We start from the raw sequence: 18,195 nt of genomic DNA, 5'->3' as shown, positions 1-18,195 counted from the left end.
ACTTACCCACTTCACAGGTGAGCTGTGTGGTATAGTCCATTTACATCTCTAAGGTTGGTGAGAGCCTCTGAAAGAAGTTACCAAATAAACGTGAAGTAGTGTTGCTTAAAAACTGTCAACAAAAGAGTACTCAAGAAATATTCCCTTGGTATTTCCACTGTTCTGTGGCTGTAGATGCGTCTCGGGCTTGTCTGCAAGGGATGTTTGGGGCAACCAGAGTGTGAATCTGCAGTGTGCTAGGGCGGCACACACAAAGCACCGATGTGGATATTCCTATAGGTCTGTAGCGTGCTTTGACACGTAAAATGAAATTTTAGTGCACCGTACCAATGTCCACACAGGACGTTACCATGCTGTAAACCAGCGTGCCGTAGATTCAGACCTTGGCTTTCTGTGGAATCATGTCTCGTGTAGACAAGCCCTCAGCTTATTCCACGCAAGTTCACTTTTCTTGCTGACAGAAGAAGAGACTCATTCTGCCTCGAAATCAGAGAGGAAGGCAATGGATTTTGAAACCCAAGGTATGTCTTCGCTACACTGGCACAGCTGTGATGCCGCCGCTGTGCTGTCATAGTTCTATAGTGTGGATGCTTCCTACGTTGACAGAAGGGATTTTTCCAGCACTGTAGTTAATTGGAAGAATTCTTCCCTCAACCTTGCTGTGGCTACACCAGGGTCAACCTAACTACAGTATTCATGGCATGAAAATTCTCACAGCCTTTACCAATGTGACTCTGTCCATCTAATTTGTAAGTGTAAACCTGGCCCCCCATTTTAAATTAATTACAATATACATTTTTAAACATTTGCTACTAAACGTTAGTGGTTTCCATTTTACTTGCATTTCTTCCTTATTTTCAGAGGGTTTCCTAACAAGAAATGCACATCTAACCCCTTCCTTTCTTCTTCAGTATAATAGTCTCAGACCGGAACATTGCCCCCAAAGGATTGGGTGGGGTTGGTGAGGGCTGCGGGAGAAAGGTCTAAGCCAGAAGTCAAGCAGCAAAGACAAAGAACGCGAATCTGGGGGAGAGGTCTGGTCCACAAATACTCCCTTAAGTAAACAGTCCTTAATCAGACAAGTGATGGGATTACTTCCAAGACATAGGTTTAACAGGAGCAGGCCCTATGCATTTGAAAAAAAAATACACCTTTCATTTTAATTTTTTTTCCCAGTTAGGCCTGGTCTACACTACAAGTTTATGTCAGATTTAACAGCGTTAAATCCGAGTTAACCCTGCACCCGTCCACACAACGAAGCCATTTTTTCGGCATGAAGAGCTCTTAAAACCGATTTCTGTACTCCTCCCCAAAGAGGGGATTAGCACTGAAATCGACATCGCCGTTTCGAATTAGGGTTAGTGTGGATGCAATTCGAAGGTATTGGCCTCCAGGAGCTATCCCACAGTGCACCATTGTGACAGCTCTGGACAGCACTCTGAACTCGGATGCACTGGCCAGGTGTACAGAAAAAGCCCCATGAACTTTTAAATCTCATTTCCTGTTTGGCCAGGCGAGCTCATCAGCACAGGTGACCATGCAGTCCCAGAATCGAAGAAGAGCTCCAGTATGGACTGAATGGGAGGTACTGGATCTGATCGCTGTATGGGGAGAGGAATCTGTGCTATCAGAACTACATTCCAAAAGACGACATACCAAAACATTTCAAAAAAATCTCAGAGGCCATGAGGGACAGAGGCTACATCAGGGACGCAACACAGTGCCGCATGAAACTTAAGGAGCTCAGACAAGCGTACCAGGAAACCAAAGAATCAAACGGCTGCTCCTGGACAGAGCCCCAGACATGCTGCTTCTACGCTGAGCTACATGCAATTCTAGGGGGGACCGCCACCACTATCCCACCCCTGTCCATGGACTCAGAGGATGGGATACTCTCTGCCATGGCTAAGGATTTTGCAGATGGGGAAGATGAGGAGGACGATGATGAGCTTGGGGAGAGCACACAGCACACCGTTCTCCCTGACAGCCAGGACCTTTTTATCACACTGACTGAAATACCCTCCCAAACCAATGAAGCCAGAGAAGGGACCTCTGGTGAGTGTACCTTTTTAAATATAATACATGTTATAAAAGCAAGCGTTTTTTAATGATTAAGTAGCCCTGAGGACTTGGGATGCATTTGTGGCTAGTACTGCTACTGGAAAAGTCTGTTAACGTGTCTGGGGATGGAGCAGAAATCTTCCAGGGACATCTCCATGAAGCTTTCCTGGGGGTACTCTAAAAGCCTTTGCAGAAGGTTTCTGGGGAGAGCAGCCTTATTCCTTCCTCCATGGTAGGACACTTTACCACGCCATGCTAGTATCAAGTAACCTGGTATCACTGCATGACAAAGCCTGGCAGTGTATGGTCCCGGTGTTTGTTGGCATTCAAGCAACATCCGTTCTTTATCTCTCCGTATTATCCTCAGGAGAGTGATATCGTTCATGGTAACCTGGTTGAAATAGTGGAATTTGATTAAGGGGACATTCAGAGGTGGCCTTTCCTACTGGACTGTTTGCCTGTGGCTGAAAAGAAATCCTCCCCGCAGTTAGCCATGCGGTGGGAGGGGGAGCCATTGGCACTGAGCTGTTCGTGTTTGGCTAGCAGGGATCTGGGGGGAGCGGGAAAGCGATCATACCAGAGAATTGGATGTGGGGAGGGGGTTAGTTTGGTTTCTGCTGCTGCACATTAACAGGAAAACTGCAGCAGTAAATGGCCAACTCAACGGGCTTTGCTTGGTATGGGAAAGGAGGGGGCTGCTGTTATGAAGGTTGCAGAAGCCGAAAGACTATGGCTTACCACGGCCGCCTGCAAGCCAAATTCCGTTGCCCGGCCCTGCGTGTGTGATCTCTAACACCAAAGCCGCAGGCACTCAATATAAGATGCAAAATGCGACCCTGTACCAAAAATCACGTGTGCTATGTAATGTGAATAGTGTTGTTCACTGTGAAAGTACAGGCATTGTTCTGTAAAATGTATCTGTTTAAATACTTCACTCCCTTTGTTTCCTCCAGCAGCTGCAAATGTTTCAAGCCTCCCTCCTCCGTCCCAGAGGCTCTCTCAGATAAGGCGGCGAAAAAACGCACGCACGATGAAATGTTCTCTGAGCTCATGCAGTTGTCCAGCACTGACAGAGCTGTGTGGAGGGACATAATAGCAGAGTACAGGATGGTGGCCGATGAACATGAGGAGAGGTGGCAGCAGGAAGATCAGAGGAGGCATGAGGAAACGCTGGGGATACTGCGGGATCAAACGGACATGCTCCGGCGTCTGGTGGAGATTCATGAACGGCAGCAGGATCACAGACTGCCGCTGCAGCCACCTGCTTAACCACCCTCCCTCCTCCCCAAGTTCTACAGCCTCCTCACCCAGACGCCCAAGAACTCGGGCTGGGAGGCTCCAGGCACCCAACCACTCCAAACCAGTGGACAGCCCAAGCAACAGAAGGCTGGCATTCAACAAGTTTTAAAGTGGCCTTTTCCTTCCCTCCTACCATCCTCCCACACCTCTCCCGGGCTACCTTGTGAGTTATCTCCCTATTTTTATAATCAATTAATAAAGAATGCATGTTTTTTAAATGATAGTGACTTTATTTCCTTTGCAAGCAAGCTGTGATCAAAGACAGGAGGGCGGGTGGCTTACAGGCAATTAGAGTCAACCAAGAGGGCAGGTTTTCATCAAGGAGAAACAAACAGAAGTGTCACACAGTACCCTGGCCAGTCATGAAACTGGTTTTCAAAGCTTCTCTGATGCGCACCGCTTCCTGCTGTGCTCTTCTAACTGCCCTGGTGTCTGGCTGCACATATTCAGTGGCCAGGCGATTTGAATCAACCTCCCACCCAGCTATAAACGTCTCCCCCTTACTCTCACAGAGATTGTGGAGCACACAACAAGCAGCAATAACAATGGGAATATTGGCTTTGCTGAGGTCTGAGAGAGTCAGAAAACTGCGCCAGCGACCCTTTAAACGTCCAAATGCACACTCTACCACCATTCTGCACTTGCTCAGCCTATAGTTGAACAGCTCCTGACTACTGTCCTGAGTGCCTGTGTACGGCTTCATGAGCCACGGCATTAAGGGGTAGGCTGGGTCCCCAAGGATAACTATAGGCATTTCAACATCCCCAACAGTTATTTTCTGGTCTGGGAAGTAAATCCCTTCCTGCAGCCATTTAAACAGACCAGAGTTCCTGAAGACACGAGCGTCATGAACCTTTCCCAGCCATCCCACGCTGATGTTGGTGAAATGTCCCTTGTGATCCACCAGTGCTTGCAGCACCATTGAAAAGTACCCCTTGTGGTTTATGTACTCGCCAGCTTGGTGCTCCGGTGCCGAGATAGGGATATGGGTTCCGTCTATGGCCCCACCACAGTTGGGGAATCCCATTGCAGCAAAGCCATCTAGTATGTCCTGCACATTTCCCAGAGTCACTATCTTTTATAGCAGCAGCTCAGTGATTGCACTGGCTACTTGCATCACAGCAACCCCCACAGTAGATTTGCCCACTTCAAATTGATTACCAACTGACCGGTAGCTGTCTGGCATTACAAGCTTCCACAGGTCTATTGCCACTCACTTGTGAACTGTGAGGGCTGCTCTCCTCTTGGTATTCTTGCACTTCAGGGCAGGGGAAAGCAAGTCACAAAGTTCCATGAAAGTGCCCTTACGCATGCGAAAGTTTCGAATCATCCCAGACCTGCAACACTATGCAGTCCCACCCCTCTGTGCTTGTTTATCGGGCCCAGAATTGGTGTTCCACGGCATGAGCCTGCCCTATTAACACCACGATCTCCAAATTGTGGGGGAACGCGGTTTTAGAGAAAAGTGTGTTCATGTCCTCATCACCACGCTGCCGTCGCCTCCTCGCTTGGTTTTTCAGGTGCTGGTTCTGCATACACTGCATGATAATGCGCGAGGTGTTTACAATGGTCATAACTGCTGTGGTGAGCTGAACGGGCTCCATGCTTGCTGTGCTATGGCATCTGCTCCTGCTCAGGCAATCCAGGGAAAAGGGTGCGAAACAATTGTTTGCCGATGCTCTGGCGGAGGGAGGGGCGACTGAAAACATGGCTTACAGGGAATTAAAATCAACAAAGGGGGTGGCTTTGCGAGAAGCAGAATGGCCCCCTCAAGGATAGAACTCAAAACCTCAAGGATAGAACTCAAAACTGGGTTTAGCAGGCTGTTGATTTCACAGAGGGAGGGAGGAGAAAATGAATACAAAACAAATCTGGTCTATTTCTTGTTTTGAGCCACTTCATCTATCTTTATACATCTTTCTGGCAGCAAACTGTGCAGTACAACCGCTAGCCATCGTCATCTCCTGGGTGCTCGGCAGAAGATGGTGCAGTATGACTGCTGGCCATCATCTTCTGCTGGCTGCAGATTAAAAGACAGTGAACTGCCAGTAGGACTGAATCGCTATGAGATGAAACTTAAAAGGAAAATGACCTGGCTGAGTCACTCCCATGTTTGCCCAGGCGCCCCTGACCTCATCGAGGTCAGTTAAAAGAGCACCCTGGACCACATCAACGACAGCTACCAGTCATACTGCACTGTCTGCTGCCAAAAGGCAATAAACTGTTGTTGTGTAGCAATGCAGTACCGCGTCTGCCAGCACCCAAGAGACATACGGTGACAGCTAGCTAAGCAGGCTCCAAGCTTGCCGTGATATGGCGTCTGCACAGGTAACTCAAGAAAAAAGGTGCAAAATGATTGTCTGCTCTCGCTTTCACGGAGGGAGGGAGGGAAGGGGGGGGCCTGACGATATGTACCCAGAACCACCCACGACAACGTTTTAGCCCCATCAGGCACTAGGATTTCTACCCAGAATTCAAATGGGCAGCGGGAACTGTAGGATAGCTACCCACAGTGCAATGCTCCGGAAGTCGATGGTTGCCTCGGTACTGTGGACACACTCCACCAACTACATGCTTAGAGCATTTGTGTGGCAACACACACAATCGACTGTATAAAAAAGCTTTCTACAAAACCGACTTCTATAAATTTGACCTAATTTCATAGTGTAGACAAGGTCTTAGCGAAGTAGTAATTGCCAGATGGGTCAGGCCAGTGGTCTATCTAGTTTAATCCAATATCCTGCCTAGCAGGACCAGCTGCTTAGAGGAAGGTACAATAGGTCTGAACTGAGCAATTACAGACTAACCTGCCTATACAGGGAGTTTCTTCCTAACACCTGTCACTTACAGATTAGCTCATGCCTTTAAACAGGAGGATTTACATCCGTTCCAAAAAAAAGTTTTAAATGACAACTTTAACATAGGTTTCAGAGTAATTTTAACATAAAGATGGCCAATCTTTATTAAATACTAGTAAGCTCTTGGGGGTGAAAGTTGCCTTACAGTTTACATTATTTAAACTTTGTCAAATGGAGCTTGGAAGTCTTGCCACTGACTTCAATGGACTCTGTATCAGGTCCTTGATAGGCCTCACCTAAATAAGCTAATAGTATGCAGTAGGTTACAATAAATTATTAGTGGTTTTATCAACAAAGTCAACCAGAGGCTTAAGCGATGGGTGCATGCTTTTATAGATAAAAAACTAAAGCTATCAGGTGCAGATTAACAAAGTCAATCTAATTGCCAGGGACACAGCAACACTACAAGGTAGGGAAGACAGTAGTGATGAATGTATATTATACTGAAAACAACTATTTCCATCTTGCTAAAATATAAGATTTAAAACAATAAGAAAATATTTCATAAGGAAAAAGTCTATTACTTTCATTCCTTTGGCAAAGAAAATTAAAAGTCTAGATTTTTGGAGGTTTCCTTTGTCTACCCTATTCCAGGTGTAGCCTACCATATAGGAAAGTAGCATGTCCTAGTATTCAGTCTGAGACAAAGTAAAATAACAACCTAATATTTACAGCAACGTGGGGCCCAATTCTGAAAAGTGATGAGAGCTGTCCTGTCCCATCAGCTTCAACAGTAGTGGTGAGTCTTCAGCAGCTTCCTAGGATGAGGCCCCAAAAGAGCAAACATAATACTAAAACATTTCACAGTATATGTATACAAGGATGGATAGTACCAAAGAAGTGACATATATAATCCAACATCATGATGGTCAGATGCTATGGTAACGGGGGCCTTATAAATCCCTCAATAGGTAAACCTTGGGGAAGGGGAAGTGGAGATAAAGATTGGGGATTGTAAACTGTACTCACTGGTTCTTTAGGAAAGCAAGATGAATTTGGCAAGACTGGCCCCATTGATATAAGATCAGCTCACACTCTTTAGTACCAGCCTAAAAACAAGGTTACTGAATTGCATGCATAACTACATTTTGTTACTGTGTGTAACCAGACAGACACACACACACACCCCCCACAATTCTCCTTGCAACAGTTACCACCTGCAGGTATTTAACAACTGCAATGTCTGTGGGATTTTGTTCTCCAGGAGTTCCCCAAAAGCAAACATCAAAGGAACACCACCACCAAACTCAAGTTTCTCATAAATTCATTCAAAATAAAGTACGGCCCTTGTGTGCGAAGAACTGAATGGTGCTAGTCAATCGAATCACTTGGACATTATTGCAACAAGTTTGCACGAGTGATCTACAGTCTAGATTCTCTCACTACAAATTGGCAAAGATTGGCAAAGTTACAGAGCTGACTCATTGTAGTGTGTGGGGAGGAGATAGTAATGCACTCCACACCTTCTCATGACCCATTTACCCCTAGCTCACCTTGAAAGACATCCTCCCCCATTCACACAGGAGCATTCTGGACAAAGAGCCAACATTCCACATTTACTGGACAAACAATCATGTAATCGATGCTAACAAATCCCTGGGCATGTGCTTCTTACATGTCTGGATACTGCATGAGAACATTATACAGGCCAGACCAAACCCACAACTACACAGAAAAGAAAAAACAAACAGCAATGCTGTCTAGAGATTACAGTGAGGAGAGTCTGGACTCCTAGGTTCTATTCCCAGCTCTGCCACTGTGTGACCGAGGCCAAGACAATTAACCTGTCTGTTTCCTCATTTATAAAAATGGGAATAATACCTACCACAAAAGGGGTGCTGTGAGGCTTGTGTGTCTGTAAAGTGATTTGATATGAAATGGAGTAAAGACATATGAAGCATTCGTGTACAGAACACAAAGCATTTTATAGAAAAATAAAGAAAAGGAGTACTTGTGGCACCTTAGAGACTAACCAATTTATTTGAGCATGAGCTTTCGTGAGCTACAGCTCACTTCATCGGATGCATACCGTGGAAACTGCAGCAGACTTTATATATACTCAGAGAATATGAAACAATACCTCCTCCCACCCCACTGTCCTGCTGGTAATAGCTTATCTAAAGTGATCATCAGGTTCGGCCATTTCCAGCACAAATCTAGGTTTTCTCACCCTCCACCCCCCCACACAAATTCACTCTCCTGCTGGTGATAGCCCATCCAAAGTGACAACTCTTTACACAATGTGCATGATAATCAAGTTGGGCTATTTCCTGCACAAATCCAGGTTCTCTCACATCCCCCCCACCCCCATACACACACAAACTCACTCTCCTGCTGGTAATAGCTCATCCAAACTGACCACTCTCCAAGTTTAAATCCAAGTTAAACCAGAACATCTGGGGCGGGGGGGTAGGAAAAAACAAGGGGAAATAGGCTACCTTGCATAATGACTTAGCCACTCCCAGTCTCTATTTAAGCCTAAATTAATAGTATCCAGTTTGCAAATGAATTCCAATTCAGCAGTTTCTCGCTGGAGTCTGGATTTGAAGTTTTTTTGTTTTAAGATAGCGACCTTCATGTCTGTGATTGCGTGACCAGAGAGATTGAAGTGTTCTCCGACTGGTTTATGAATGTTATAATTCTTGACATCTGATTTGTGTCCATTTATTCTTTTACGTAGAGACTGTCCAGTTTGACCAATGTACATGGCAGAGGGGCATTGCTGGCACATGATGGCATATATCACATTGGTGGATGTGCAGGTGAACGAGCCTCTGATAGTGTGGCTGATGTTATTAGGCCCTGTGATGGTGTCCCCTGAATAGATATGTGGGCACAATTGGCAACGGGCTTTGTTGCAAGGATAAGTTCCTGGGTTAGTGGTTCTGTTGTGTGGTATGTGGTTGTTGGTGAGTATTTGCTTCAGGTTGCGGGGCTGTCTGTAGGCAAGGACTGGCCTGTCTCCCAAGATTTGAGAGAGTGTTGGGTCATCCTTTAGGATAGGTTGTAGATCCTTTATAATGCGTTGGAGGGGTTTTAGTTGGGGGCTGAAGGTGACGGCTAGTGGCGTTCTGTTATTTTCTTTGTTAGGCCTGTCCTGTAGTAGGTAACTTCTGGGAACTCTTCTGGCTCTATCAATCTGTTTCTTTACTTCTGCAGGTGGGTATTGTAGTTGTAAGAAAGCTTGACAGAGATCTTGTAGGTGTTTGTCTCTGTCTGAGGGGTTGGAGCAAATGCGGTTGTATCGCAGAGCTTGGCTGTAGACGATGGATCGTGTGGTGTGGTCAGGGTGAAAGCTGGAGGCATGCAGGTAGGAATAGCGGTCAGTAGGTTTCCGGTATAGGGTGGTGTTTATGTGACCATTGTTTATTAGCACTGTAGTGTCCAGGAAGTGGATCTCTTGTGTGGACTGGACCAGGCTGAGGTTGGTGGTGGGATGGAAATTGTTGAAATCATGGTGGAATTCCTCAAGGGCTTCTTTTCCATGGGTCCAGATGATGAAGATGTCATCAATATAGCGCAAGTAGAGTAGGGGCTTTAGGGGACGAGAGCTGAGGAAGCGTTGTTCTAAATCAGCCATAAAAATGTTGGCATACTGTGGGGCCATGTGGGTACCCATAGCAGTGCCGCTGATCTGAAGGTATACATTGTCCCCAAATGTGAAATAGTTATTATGGGTAAGGACAAAGTCACAAAGTTCAGCCACCAGGTTAGCCGTGACATTATCGGGGATAGTGTTCTTGACGGCTTGTAGTCCATCTTTGTGTGGAATGTTGGTGTAGAGGGCTTCTACATCCATAGTGGCCAGGATGGTGTTATCAGGAAGATCACCGATGGATTGAAGTTTCCTCAGGAAGTCAGTGGTGTCTCGAAGGTAGCTGGGAGTGCTGGTAGCGTAGGGCCTGAGGAGGGAGTCTACATAGCCAGACAATCCTGCTGTCAGGGTGCCAATGCCTGAGATGATGGGGCGCCCAGGATTTCCAGGTTTATGGATCTTGGGTAATAGATAGAATATCCTAGGTCGGGGTTCCAGGGGTGTGTCTGTGCGGATTTGATCTTGTGCTTTTTCAGGAAGTTTCTTGAGCAAATGCTGTAGTTGCTTTTGGTAACTCTCAGTGGGATCATAGGGTAATGGCTTGTAGAAACTCGTGTTGGAGAGCTGCCGAGCAGCCTCTTGGTCATATTCCGACCTATTCATGATGACAACAGCACCTCCTTTGTCAGCCTTTTTGATTATGATGTCAGAGTTGTTTCTGAGGCTGTGGATGGCATTGCGTTCCGCATGGTTGAGGTTATGGGGCAAGTGATGCTGCTTTTCCACAATTTCAGCCCGTGCACGTCGGCAGAAGCACTCTATGTAGAAGTCCAGTCTGCTGTTTCGACCTTCAGGAGGAGTCCACCTAGAATCCCTCTTTCTGTAGTGTTGGTAGGGAGACCTCTGTGGATTAATTTAGGCTTAAATAGAGACTGGGAGTGGCTAAGTCATTATGCAAGGTAGCCTATTTCCTCTTGTTTTTTCCTACCCCCCCCCCCCAGATGTTCTGGTTTAACTTGGATTTAAACTTGGAGAGTGGTCAGTTTGGATGAGCTATTACCAGCAGGAGAGTGAGTTTGTGTGTGTGTATGGGGGTGGGGGGGATGTGAGAAAACCTGGATTTGTGCAGGAAATAGCCCAACTTGATTATCATGCACATTGTGTAAAGAGTTGTCACTTTGGATGGGCTATCACCAGCAGGAGAGTGAATTTGTGTGGGGGGGGTGGAGGGTGAGAAAACCTGGATTTGTGCTGGAAATGGCCCAACCTGATGATCACTTTAGATAAGCTATTACCAGCAGGACAGTGGGGTGGGAGGAGGTATTGTTTCATATTCTCTGAGTATATATAAAGTCTGCTGCAGTTTCCACGGTATGCATCCGATGAAGTGAGCTGTAGCTCACGAAAGCTCATGCTCAAATAAATTGGTTAGTCTCTAAGGTGCCACAAGTACTCCTTTTCTTTTTGCGAATACAGACTAACACGGCTGTTACTCTGAAACCTGTCATTATAGAAAAATAAGTATGCCAACTATGAATACTTGGCTGATATCACTAATTAGAGCACAATCCATGCAGTAATCCAATAAGTGAGTCAGATGCAGGCTACTGTGCTTTGGCAGGCACTATAGTTCAAGAAAGTTCAGCAGCTATTTAGGAATAATGTACGTTATTTTAAATAAACGTAAAAACTTCCATCTTGAAGGAGCTCAAAGTGTTTTATAAACACAACACCTGTCTGTGCAATTCAGCCACATGGGGGATGGAGGGTGTCAGCCATCCTACAGACAGCACCCTGTACAACTGCATGGGGGCTAAGGGAAAGAATTTTGAACAAGCACACCAGGGCAATTTCCTACTCTTACAAAAAGCATCATGCAAACATAATGCCATGCAGAACAGGCACCTCCCTTGGAAAGATGAATCAATGAGTTTCTGTGATTCAAACCTGCAGCCAACCTTCCATGTACAAATTTTTGTAGTTTGGAGAGAGGCTCTCGTTTTAATGCAGGTGATCATAAAGCAGTTATTTATAAGCTCTACCTGCTAGGAAGCATTTTATAGTGAGTTTTAATGAGATATTTAAAGCCTGCAACATGTTTTGGAAATCTCCTCTGATGCTTGAATATATTATCACTTTCCTCCAGCCCTCTCTGGTCTATTTAGATTATAAAATCTTCAGGGCAGGGGTCTCTCTCATTCTATATTTGTACAATGCCCAACATAGTGCCCTGATCACTGTTGGGTCCACTGATACTACTTATATAATAAATAATACAAAATTAAATTTCCTCAGCTGGAAAAAAGCCTCTGCAGGGAGTTTATTTCAATAAACACAATGGAAGCAACATGCAGTCTCATAACTAGAAAGTTAAAATCCCTTAAAAGAATGGAAATTCAATGCATTTAAACAGTGGAAATGAACTGCAAGATGATAAAAATTCTGCAAAACAAAAAAGGGCTGCACGGGAGTAGGAGAGCTAAATAGCAACTGAGACACAGTGCAGATCCTTTTCCCCATTAGCGTTCACTGGAACACCCAGGCAAGCTGGATCAGGAAGTATAGCTGTACTTTGAGCCAATCCCTAATAGTTTTGTCCACCGCGGAGCATTCCACCACTGCAACATGCAATAATGTAAATGAAGCAGCGCAAGTTGCCAAAGTGCACCCTACATTCTAGCTATCCTGTTTCAAGTCCATTGTGTCCCTGCAGCACTTCCTGCACTTACACTACATTCGCAAAAAGAAAAGGAGTACTTGTGGCACCTTAGAGACTAACCAATTTATTTGAGCATGAGCTTTCGTGAGCTACAGCTCACTTCATCGGATGTAGCTCACGAAAGCTCATGCTCAAATAAATTGGTTAGTCTCTAAGGTGCCACAAGTACTCCTTTTCTTTTTGCGAATACAGACTAACACGGCTGTTACTCTGAAACCTGTCATTACACTACATTGATACCCATCCCACAGTTCCAAACACAGCTTCCCATTCAGTTTTCTGTTAAAAGAGAAATATCACTTCTCTTCCAAGTCCTGGAGCACAGAGTCTTGACTAGAGAGTTCAGTGAAGACACTACAGGCCTGTGCTGGGAGGACTAATTGCACCAGGAGAGCTGAAATGGCAGTGCTTTCAGTCTGTTGCAAAAGAGCAGAAGAACCCAGGCAAGCTGCAACTGCAGAGGCTTTGCTCAAAACAAGTGCCGCTGAAACAGTGCTGGGAAAATTGTGCAGCAGTGGAAGAAAGCTCATGTGCGTGGATGCAAAATGTGGTACAAGTATTGAAGGTGCTTGCAAAAGTAAAGTTCTCTCATGTAATCAAGAGTCACAAAACACCACTGCAGTACTGCCAAACCTAAGCACTGAAAAATAATTTGTAAGGCGCACACACACAAAAAAGAGAGAGACTTTTAAAAACTATATATGTTGAGGGTTCTCTCTCATTTTCATTTTTCTGGTTTTTGAACCTTTATGGTATACCTGGATAACATTTTTCAACCATACCAGCAAAAAATTTACTCTTTTCATTAAAGCAGTGGTTCTTTACCTGGGGTGCACAAGATGCCCTTTCTGGGGGTGCAAGACATGCCAGATTTTTTTAGAAGATAAATCATCAAACACACCAATTAAGCACAGGCATGTAAGTACAACTATATTGTTTCATCAAACCTATGTATTTATTAACATTATACATTTTTTTAACAATTACTGTAATTTACAAAGTTTTTAAATTTTCAAGTTTTTAAGCTAATTGAAGTGTAATTTTTGATAAGGGGTGCGAGAACATATTTTCAGACCTAAAGGGGTGCAAGCTGCAGTAAAGGTTAAGAACCACTGCATTAAAGCAAGACTTGATCTAATCACATGACTCCAGAAGCTGGGGATTTAAGAAAAATACCAAAGGGGGGGCCTGCAATAACAGAGTTAAAGATGGTGGTCATGCTGCCACTCCCGCAAACCACCCCTCTAAGACCTCCACGAGGGGAGACGCTCACAGCTCTATAGATAAAACCTCCACGTCTCGGGGCTGGGGGATAACGATGGGGGAGGGGGAATACAGGCAAACTGTAGTAGCTAATCCCCACAACGGGACATCCAGGCAGCTCTCCACCTGGCAACCCCTTCTGCAGTCCCCTAGGTCACAGGGAGCCCAGTAAGGTAGGGAGAAGTGAACACAACCAAACAGGAACTAGTCCCCCCGCCCCCCGGGGAGAGCAGCTCCCAGGGAGTCCAGGGGGAAGAGAAGGGGAATCTCCTGCAGCCCCCTGGCTAGGACACTGCCCAGCTGGTCATCCCGCTGCCTGCACGGTACTTACCAGCCTTCCCTGAACTCTTCCTTGTCCCCCCCTCGGGCGGGCTGAGCAGCTCCCCAGGGCGCCCCGCCAGCCCCTCTCGCCTCCTACTCCAACAGCGCTAGAACCGCCATCTTTGTTACTGGCAACTACCCCATTTTTTTTGTCACGGCACCAGGCGTTCGACTTCAGGCACGGCTCAAGACACCGCCGTCTGGTTGGTCAGATCCAGACCGGGCTGCGGTATGCCGCACTGTGATAGGTCTGATGCGGATGAGGCAAGACGCTGTACATCCGCCCTTTCCTGAAGCAGGTCTGTGCTGAGGCTGCCTCGTGCTTACAAGGCTTTGGGCTGCGGCCCATGGATTGCGACTGCAGCCGGTTGTTGAGCACCGCGTAGAGGCTTGTGCGTGCTCTGGCAAACTGGAGGGCAGAGTCCCGAGCCCTAAAGGCTGCCACCTGCGGAGCTTATTGCAAGGGGCAGTATGGCTGCTGCCGCCAGTGTGCAGGAAGCACTATAATGCCACAACACAAAGTGACAGGGCCAGGACAATATCCCATAGGGAGTGAACACCCCACAAACGGGTTCCTCACAGCGGGGAGCGTGTCCTGCGCCTTGCACAGCGCTGAGCATATTGTCAACCCGTAGCAAATTAAAGTAGCAAGCATCACTTTGTGGGTCTTTCGCACAGGGTCATCAAATCGCTGCATGGGGAGGGTGACACCTACAGATGTGCCTCTGCAACACCCTCATTGCTCAGTTTAAGGAGCAAAGGAATGCAAAGGGAGATGAATCTAGATGGCAAAAGAATAGGAGGAGAGAGTGGGACACAGAGAAGAAATGAAAAAGCACTGCTGGTTCAAAAAACAAGGGAAATCAAGCCCATCTAAATGGAAACCTAAAGAATGAGGATGTTTTAAAAGGAAATGGAGGAAGTGCGGGGCAGGGAGAGAGACAGTGTATTTTATTTAGCTATAGAAAGCTTTACACATCACTTTGAATTTGTGATGGGTTGGCTGTTTTGAAAACAAACAAACACACACACACTCTCTCTCTCTCTCATTGTAAATGTCCTCAGCCTCCATTATCCCCTCTTTTGATTCCACTTCATGTTTCTGAAAGGCTAATGGGTATGTTCTCAAGTCTGAAAATAAATTGGGACAATCCTGCAAATACCAAAGCCAGGTTGATGTGGTAATTGATTGAATTATTTATTACAGTAGAATCCTGATTTACTGAACCTTAATAATCAAAACCTGCTTTCTGAACTACAAGTGTTCTGGCCGTTAAGTAAGGAGTTTGAGACAGGAATATGGTAAATTATGAGAGGCCAAGCTTCAGTTCTGCAGAACACCTGACTTATATAGCGTTGGAGTTAAATACCTGCAGATCTTAAGAGTTCCATAGAAGTTTAACTTCAGCTCACTTGAGTTTAGGGACCTGACTATAAATTGGAAGGCTGATGAGTGAGGCTCACAAACTCTCAATTTTCTGAACCCGTAGTTACCCAAACCAATTTGATGGAGCCCAAGCACTTAGGAAAACAATCAGGATTCTACTGTACTTACATGGTGCTTCAGATGCAAATAAAAAGACAGATCTCTGAATATTTTACAATCTAGATTATACATAACATCAGGGAATGACAAGCAAAGGGAAGCGAAGAGGGTATAGGAGTACAAGAGCTGTAACAGTTTAAGATCATGAGACATACTTAATGCTACATGTGCATCTTTTTAGTTCCGCTTTCCATTTTTTAAAATAAATTAAGTACTTTTAAGTTGTAGATATTTTCTAAATAATATCTAAAGGTCAGGTTGAAAGTAGATACTGAGCAAGGGACCAGAGTCAGGGCTTCAGGGTTCTAATCCTGGTTCAGAGACTGATTCAGAGTGTGATCTTGGACACATCACTAATAGGCCTTATCCTATGAACATTCCATATATGGAATTTCTATTGATGTCAGTGGGAATTCTGCACTCAGAGGGGTTAATGGATTGGACTGTTAACTTCTCTGTTCCTCAGTTTCCCCATATATAAAATAAGTCTAATAATATTCACCTCTTGGGGTTGTTTGGAGACTGAACTGAATAATGTTTGTAAAACATTTTGAGATTCTTAGATGAAAGGCATAATGGAAATACAATATTATTATTATAAAGATGCTCTGAAGAGCAGGAACCCAAAGAAATTAAACCCTCTTGTAATTTCTGAAGGATTAAGAAAGAAATTCAAAGAAAGGTCACTTAATTTCTACCTATTCCTGGGTTGGGATAGAGAAGGAAAACTGAATAGAAAATACCTAATCAAGAATCATTAACAATTGAGATTAAAAGAAAATCATGCCAATTGTTTTGAGTACTTGAAAACCCACAGAACACAGACCTGTTCTGCAGTGGGATACACTGATTTATTTGTGTCTTAGCTTTAAAACTATTTCCTGATTTTTATCTTTATTTTGTAAAAATACTATCAAACCTATCATATTCTAGAAGAGTGGTCTAAAATTTTATGGGTTATAATAGTGGTTTTGGACGATTACTCTGGAAAACTGCAATATTTATACAGGGGAATAGAAAAGGATGATTAAGTTACAATAACTTTCCAAATTAGCTGCTAAAACTATTTACAAAATGCTTTTTTTTTTTTTCATTATTGACTCACTTCATACAGGCCTGCAGCGCCATTGTGGTAGGGAAGATGTGCATGTAATAGGAATTCATTTTTGCAAGCCAATATGCACAGTCTGAAAATATTTTATTCATGCTCCTAGTGCCTTTGGTGTATGGATATACTATCTCCTCTTGGGATGATAACATATGTGCTGATAGAGCTACAGCTCAATTTGCAGTAAGCTTCCGCCTTCCGAATGGTTTGCAATAGGCGACAGTTCCAAGGGAACTATTTGACCTCACTGCATGTGCCTTTCAGTCAGCCTCAGTCAGAATGTGCTGCTGCTGGTAGTGCAGAAATGAGAATTGGAGTGAGAGCACTTTAAAGCAGGTACTGTATGCAAAATGTCCTTTCCTTTTCTCTTTCACGGTACCTGGAGCTCTGTAGCAAGCCATTGAAGAGGTTTTTAATCCAATGTTTGATTGCGTAGCGTGTATAAGCAATAAGGCAAAATAATTTAAAATAACTTAAAACGGGTAGAGGGGAATTCTTACATTTAAAAAATAATTAATTGCTCTAACTAATTTTTTCTATATGTTTTATGTCAAACGTTAGAAAAGGACAATATTTTGAAGTTTGTATGATGATGAGAGAAATTAAGTGGAAAAAAAAGTGATTGGAAAGGGGTTACTTACAAAAAATAATATACAAGAGTTGACTAATATCATCTAAGGGTGATTGTGGGCAGTACTTGGAATATTCATTTTATCTGGACAACACTGATCGTAGGGTGTTGTGTTTTTTTCCAATTATATTTAACTTAATGTATATTTATATAGAAGATACATATTACATGCTCCATATGAAATGTGTATTCTGCTTTTTTATGGCTTTACTAAAAAACGGGATCTGCTTTGTTTTTCTCATGAAAGGAAATTGAACTGACTATTCTAAGCTGTACTGAAAGTGACAGATGATTAAACTGGGTAAAAGGAGGAAAGCGGAGCCCCTTTTGTACTAAAGAAAGGGAGATGGCACACTCCAGCTATACCCAATTCCCTTTTACAGGTTCTTCCAGAGTTATAAATAGATCCTTTAGGGGTTAGCCAACTCTAGTTTCATTGTTTCGTTTCCTAACATCAGCAATGGCTAACTCTTATTGTGTACTCTGGGTCCCAGGTATAGCAATACTGGCCACAGGGTTCTCATTCTTACAGCAGTCATGTCCTTTCTTCTCTTTGTGACCATAGAAACACGCATAGTAAGCTTTATTACATTCTCCCCGGCTCTCACAGTTTCATTGCAAGGCTCCTGATTATTTTTATTTCTTTAGTTTCTGATTTAGAGGCCTGGCTGAGTTTTGTTTTCTGGCCTGTAAAAGTCAGAACAATCCCTGTTTATTGCAGGTGATGTTTAAGTGGCTTTACAAGCACTCTTGACATCTATAATTGTTAAATTTGAGGAGCATAATTTTGGCAGATTGGCTGCTCTGTCTGGTTCACAAGCACCAACACTTAGATGGGCCATTAAAAAAACAGA

At 44.3% G+C, this 18,195-nt stretch overlaps 1 protein-coding gene across 5 annotated transcripts in view; it reads right to left on the bottom strand.

The window, feature by feature from the left end:
* TMEM94 (transmembrane protein 94) overlaps positions 1–14,204 on the bottom strand; it is a 99,548-nt gene extending 85,344 nt beyond the window's left edge. For all 5 annotated transcript variants that reach the window (XM_073311868.1, XM_073311871.1, XM_073311872.1 and 2 more), the window contains exon 1: positions 14,067–14,204. The gene's annotated coding sequence lies outside the window, so the exon portion shown is untranslated. The remainder of the gene's footprint in view (positions 1–14,066) is intronic.
* Positions 14,205–18,195: the final 3,991 nt, after the last annotated feature.

This window comes from Lepidochelys kempii, chromosome 14, assembly GCF_965140265.1.
Source record: "Lepidochelys kempii isolate rLepKem1 chromosome 14, rLepKem1.hap2, whole genome shotgun sequence".
Lineage (NCBI taxonomy): Eukaryota > Metazoa > Chordata > Testudines > Cheloniidae > Lepidochelys > Lepidochelys kempii.
This window is presented reverse-complemented; position numbering and strand designations above follow the sequence as displayed.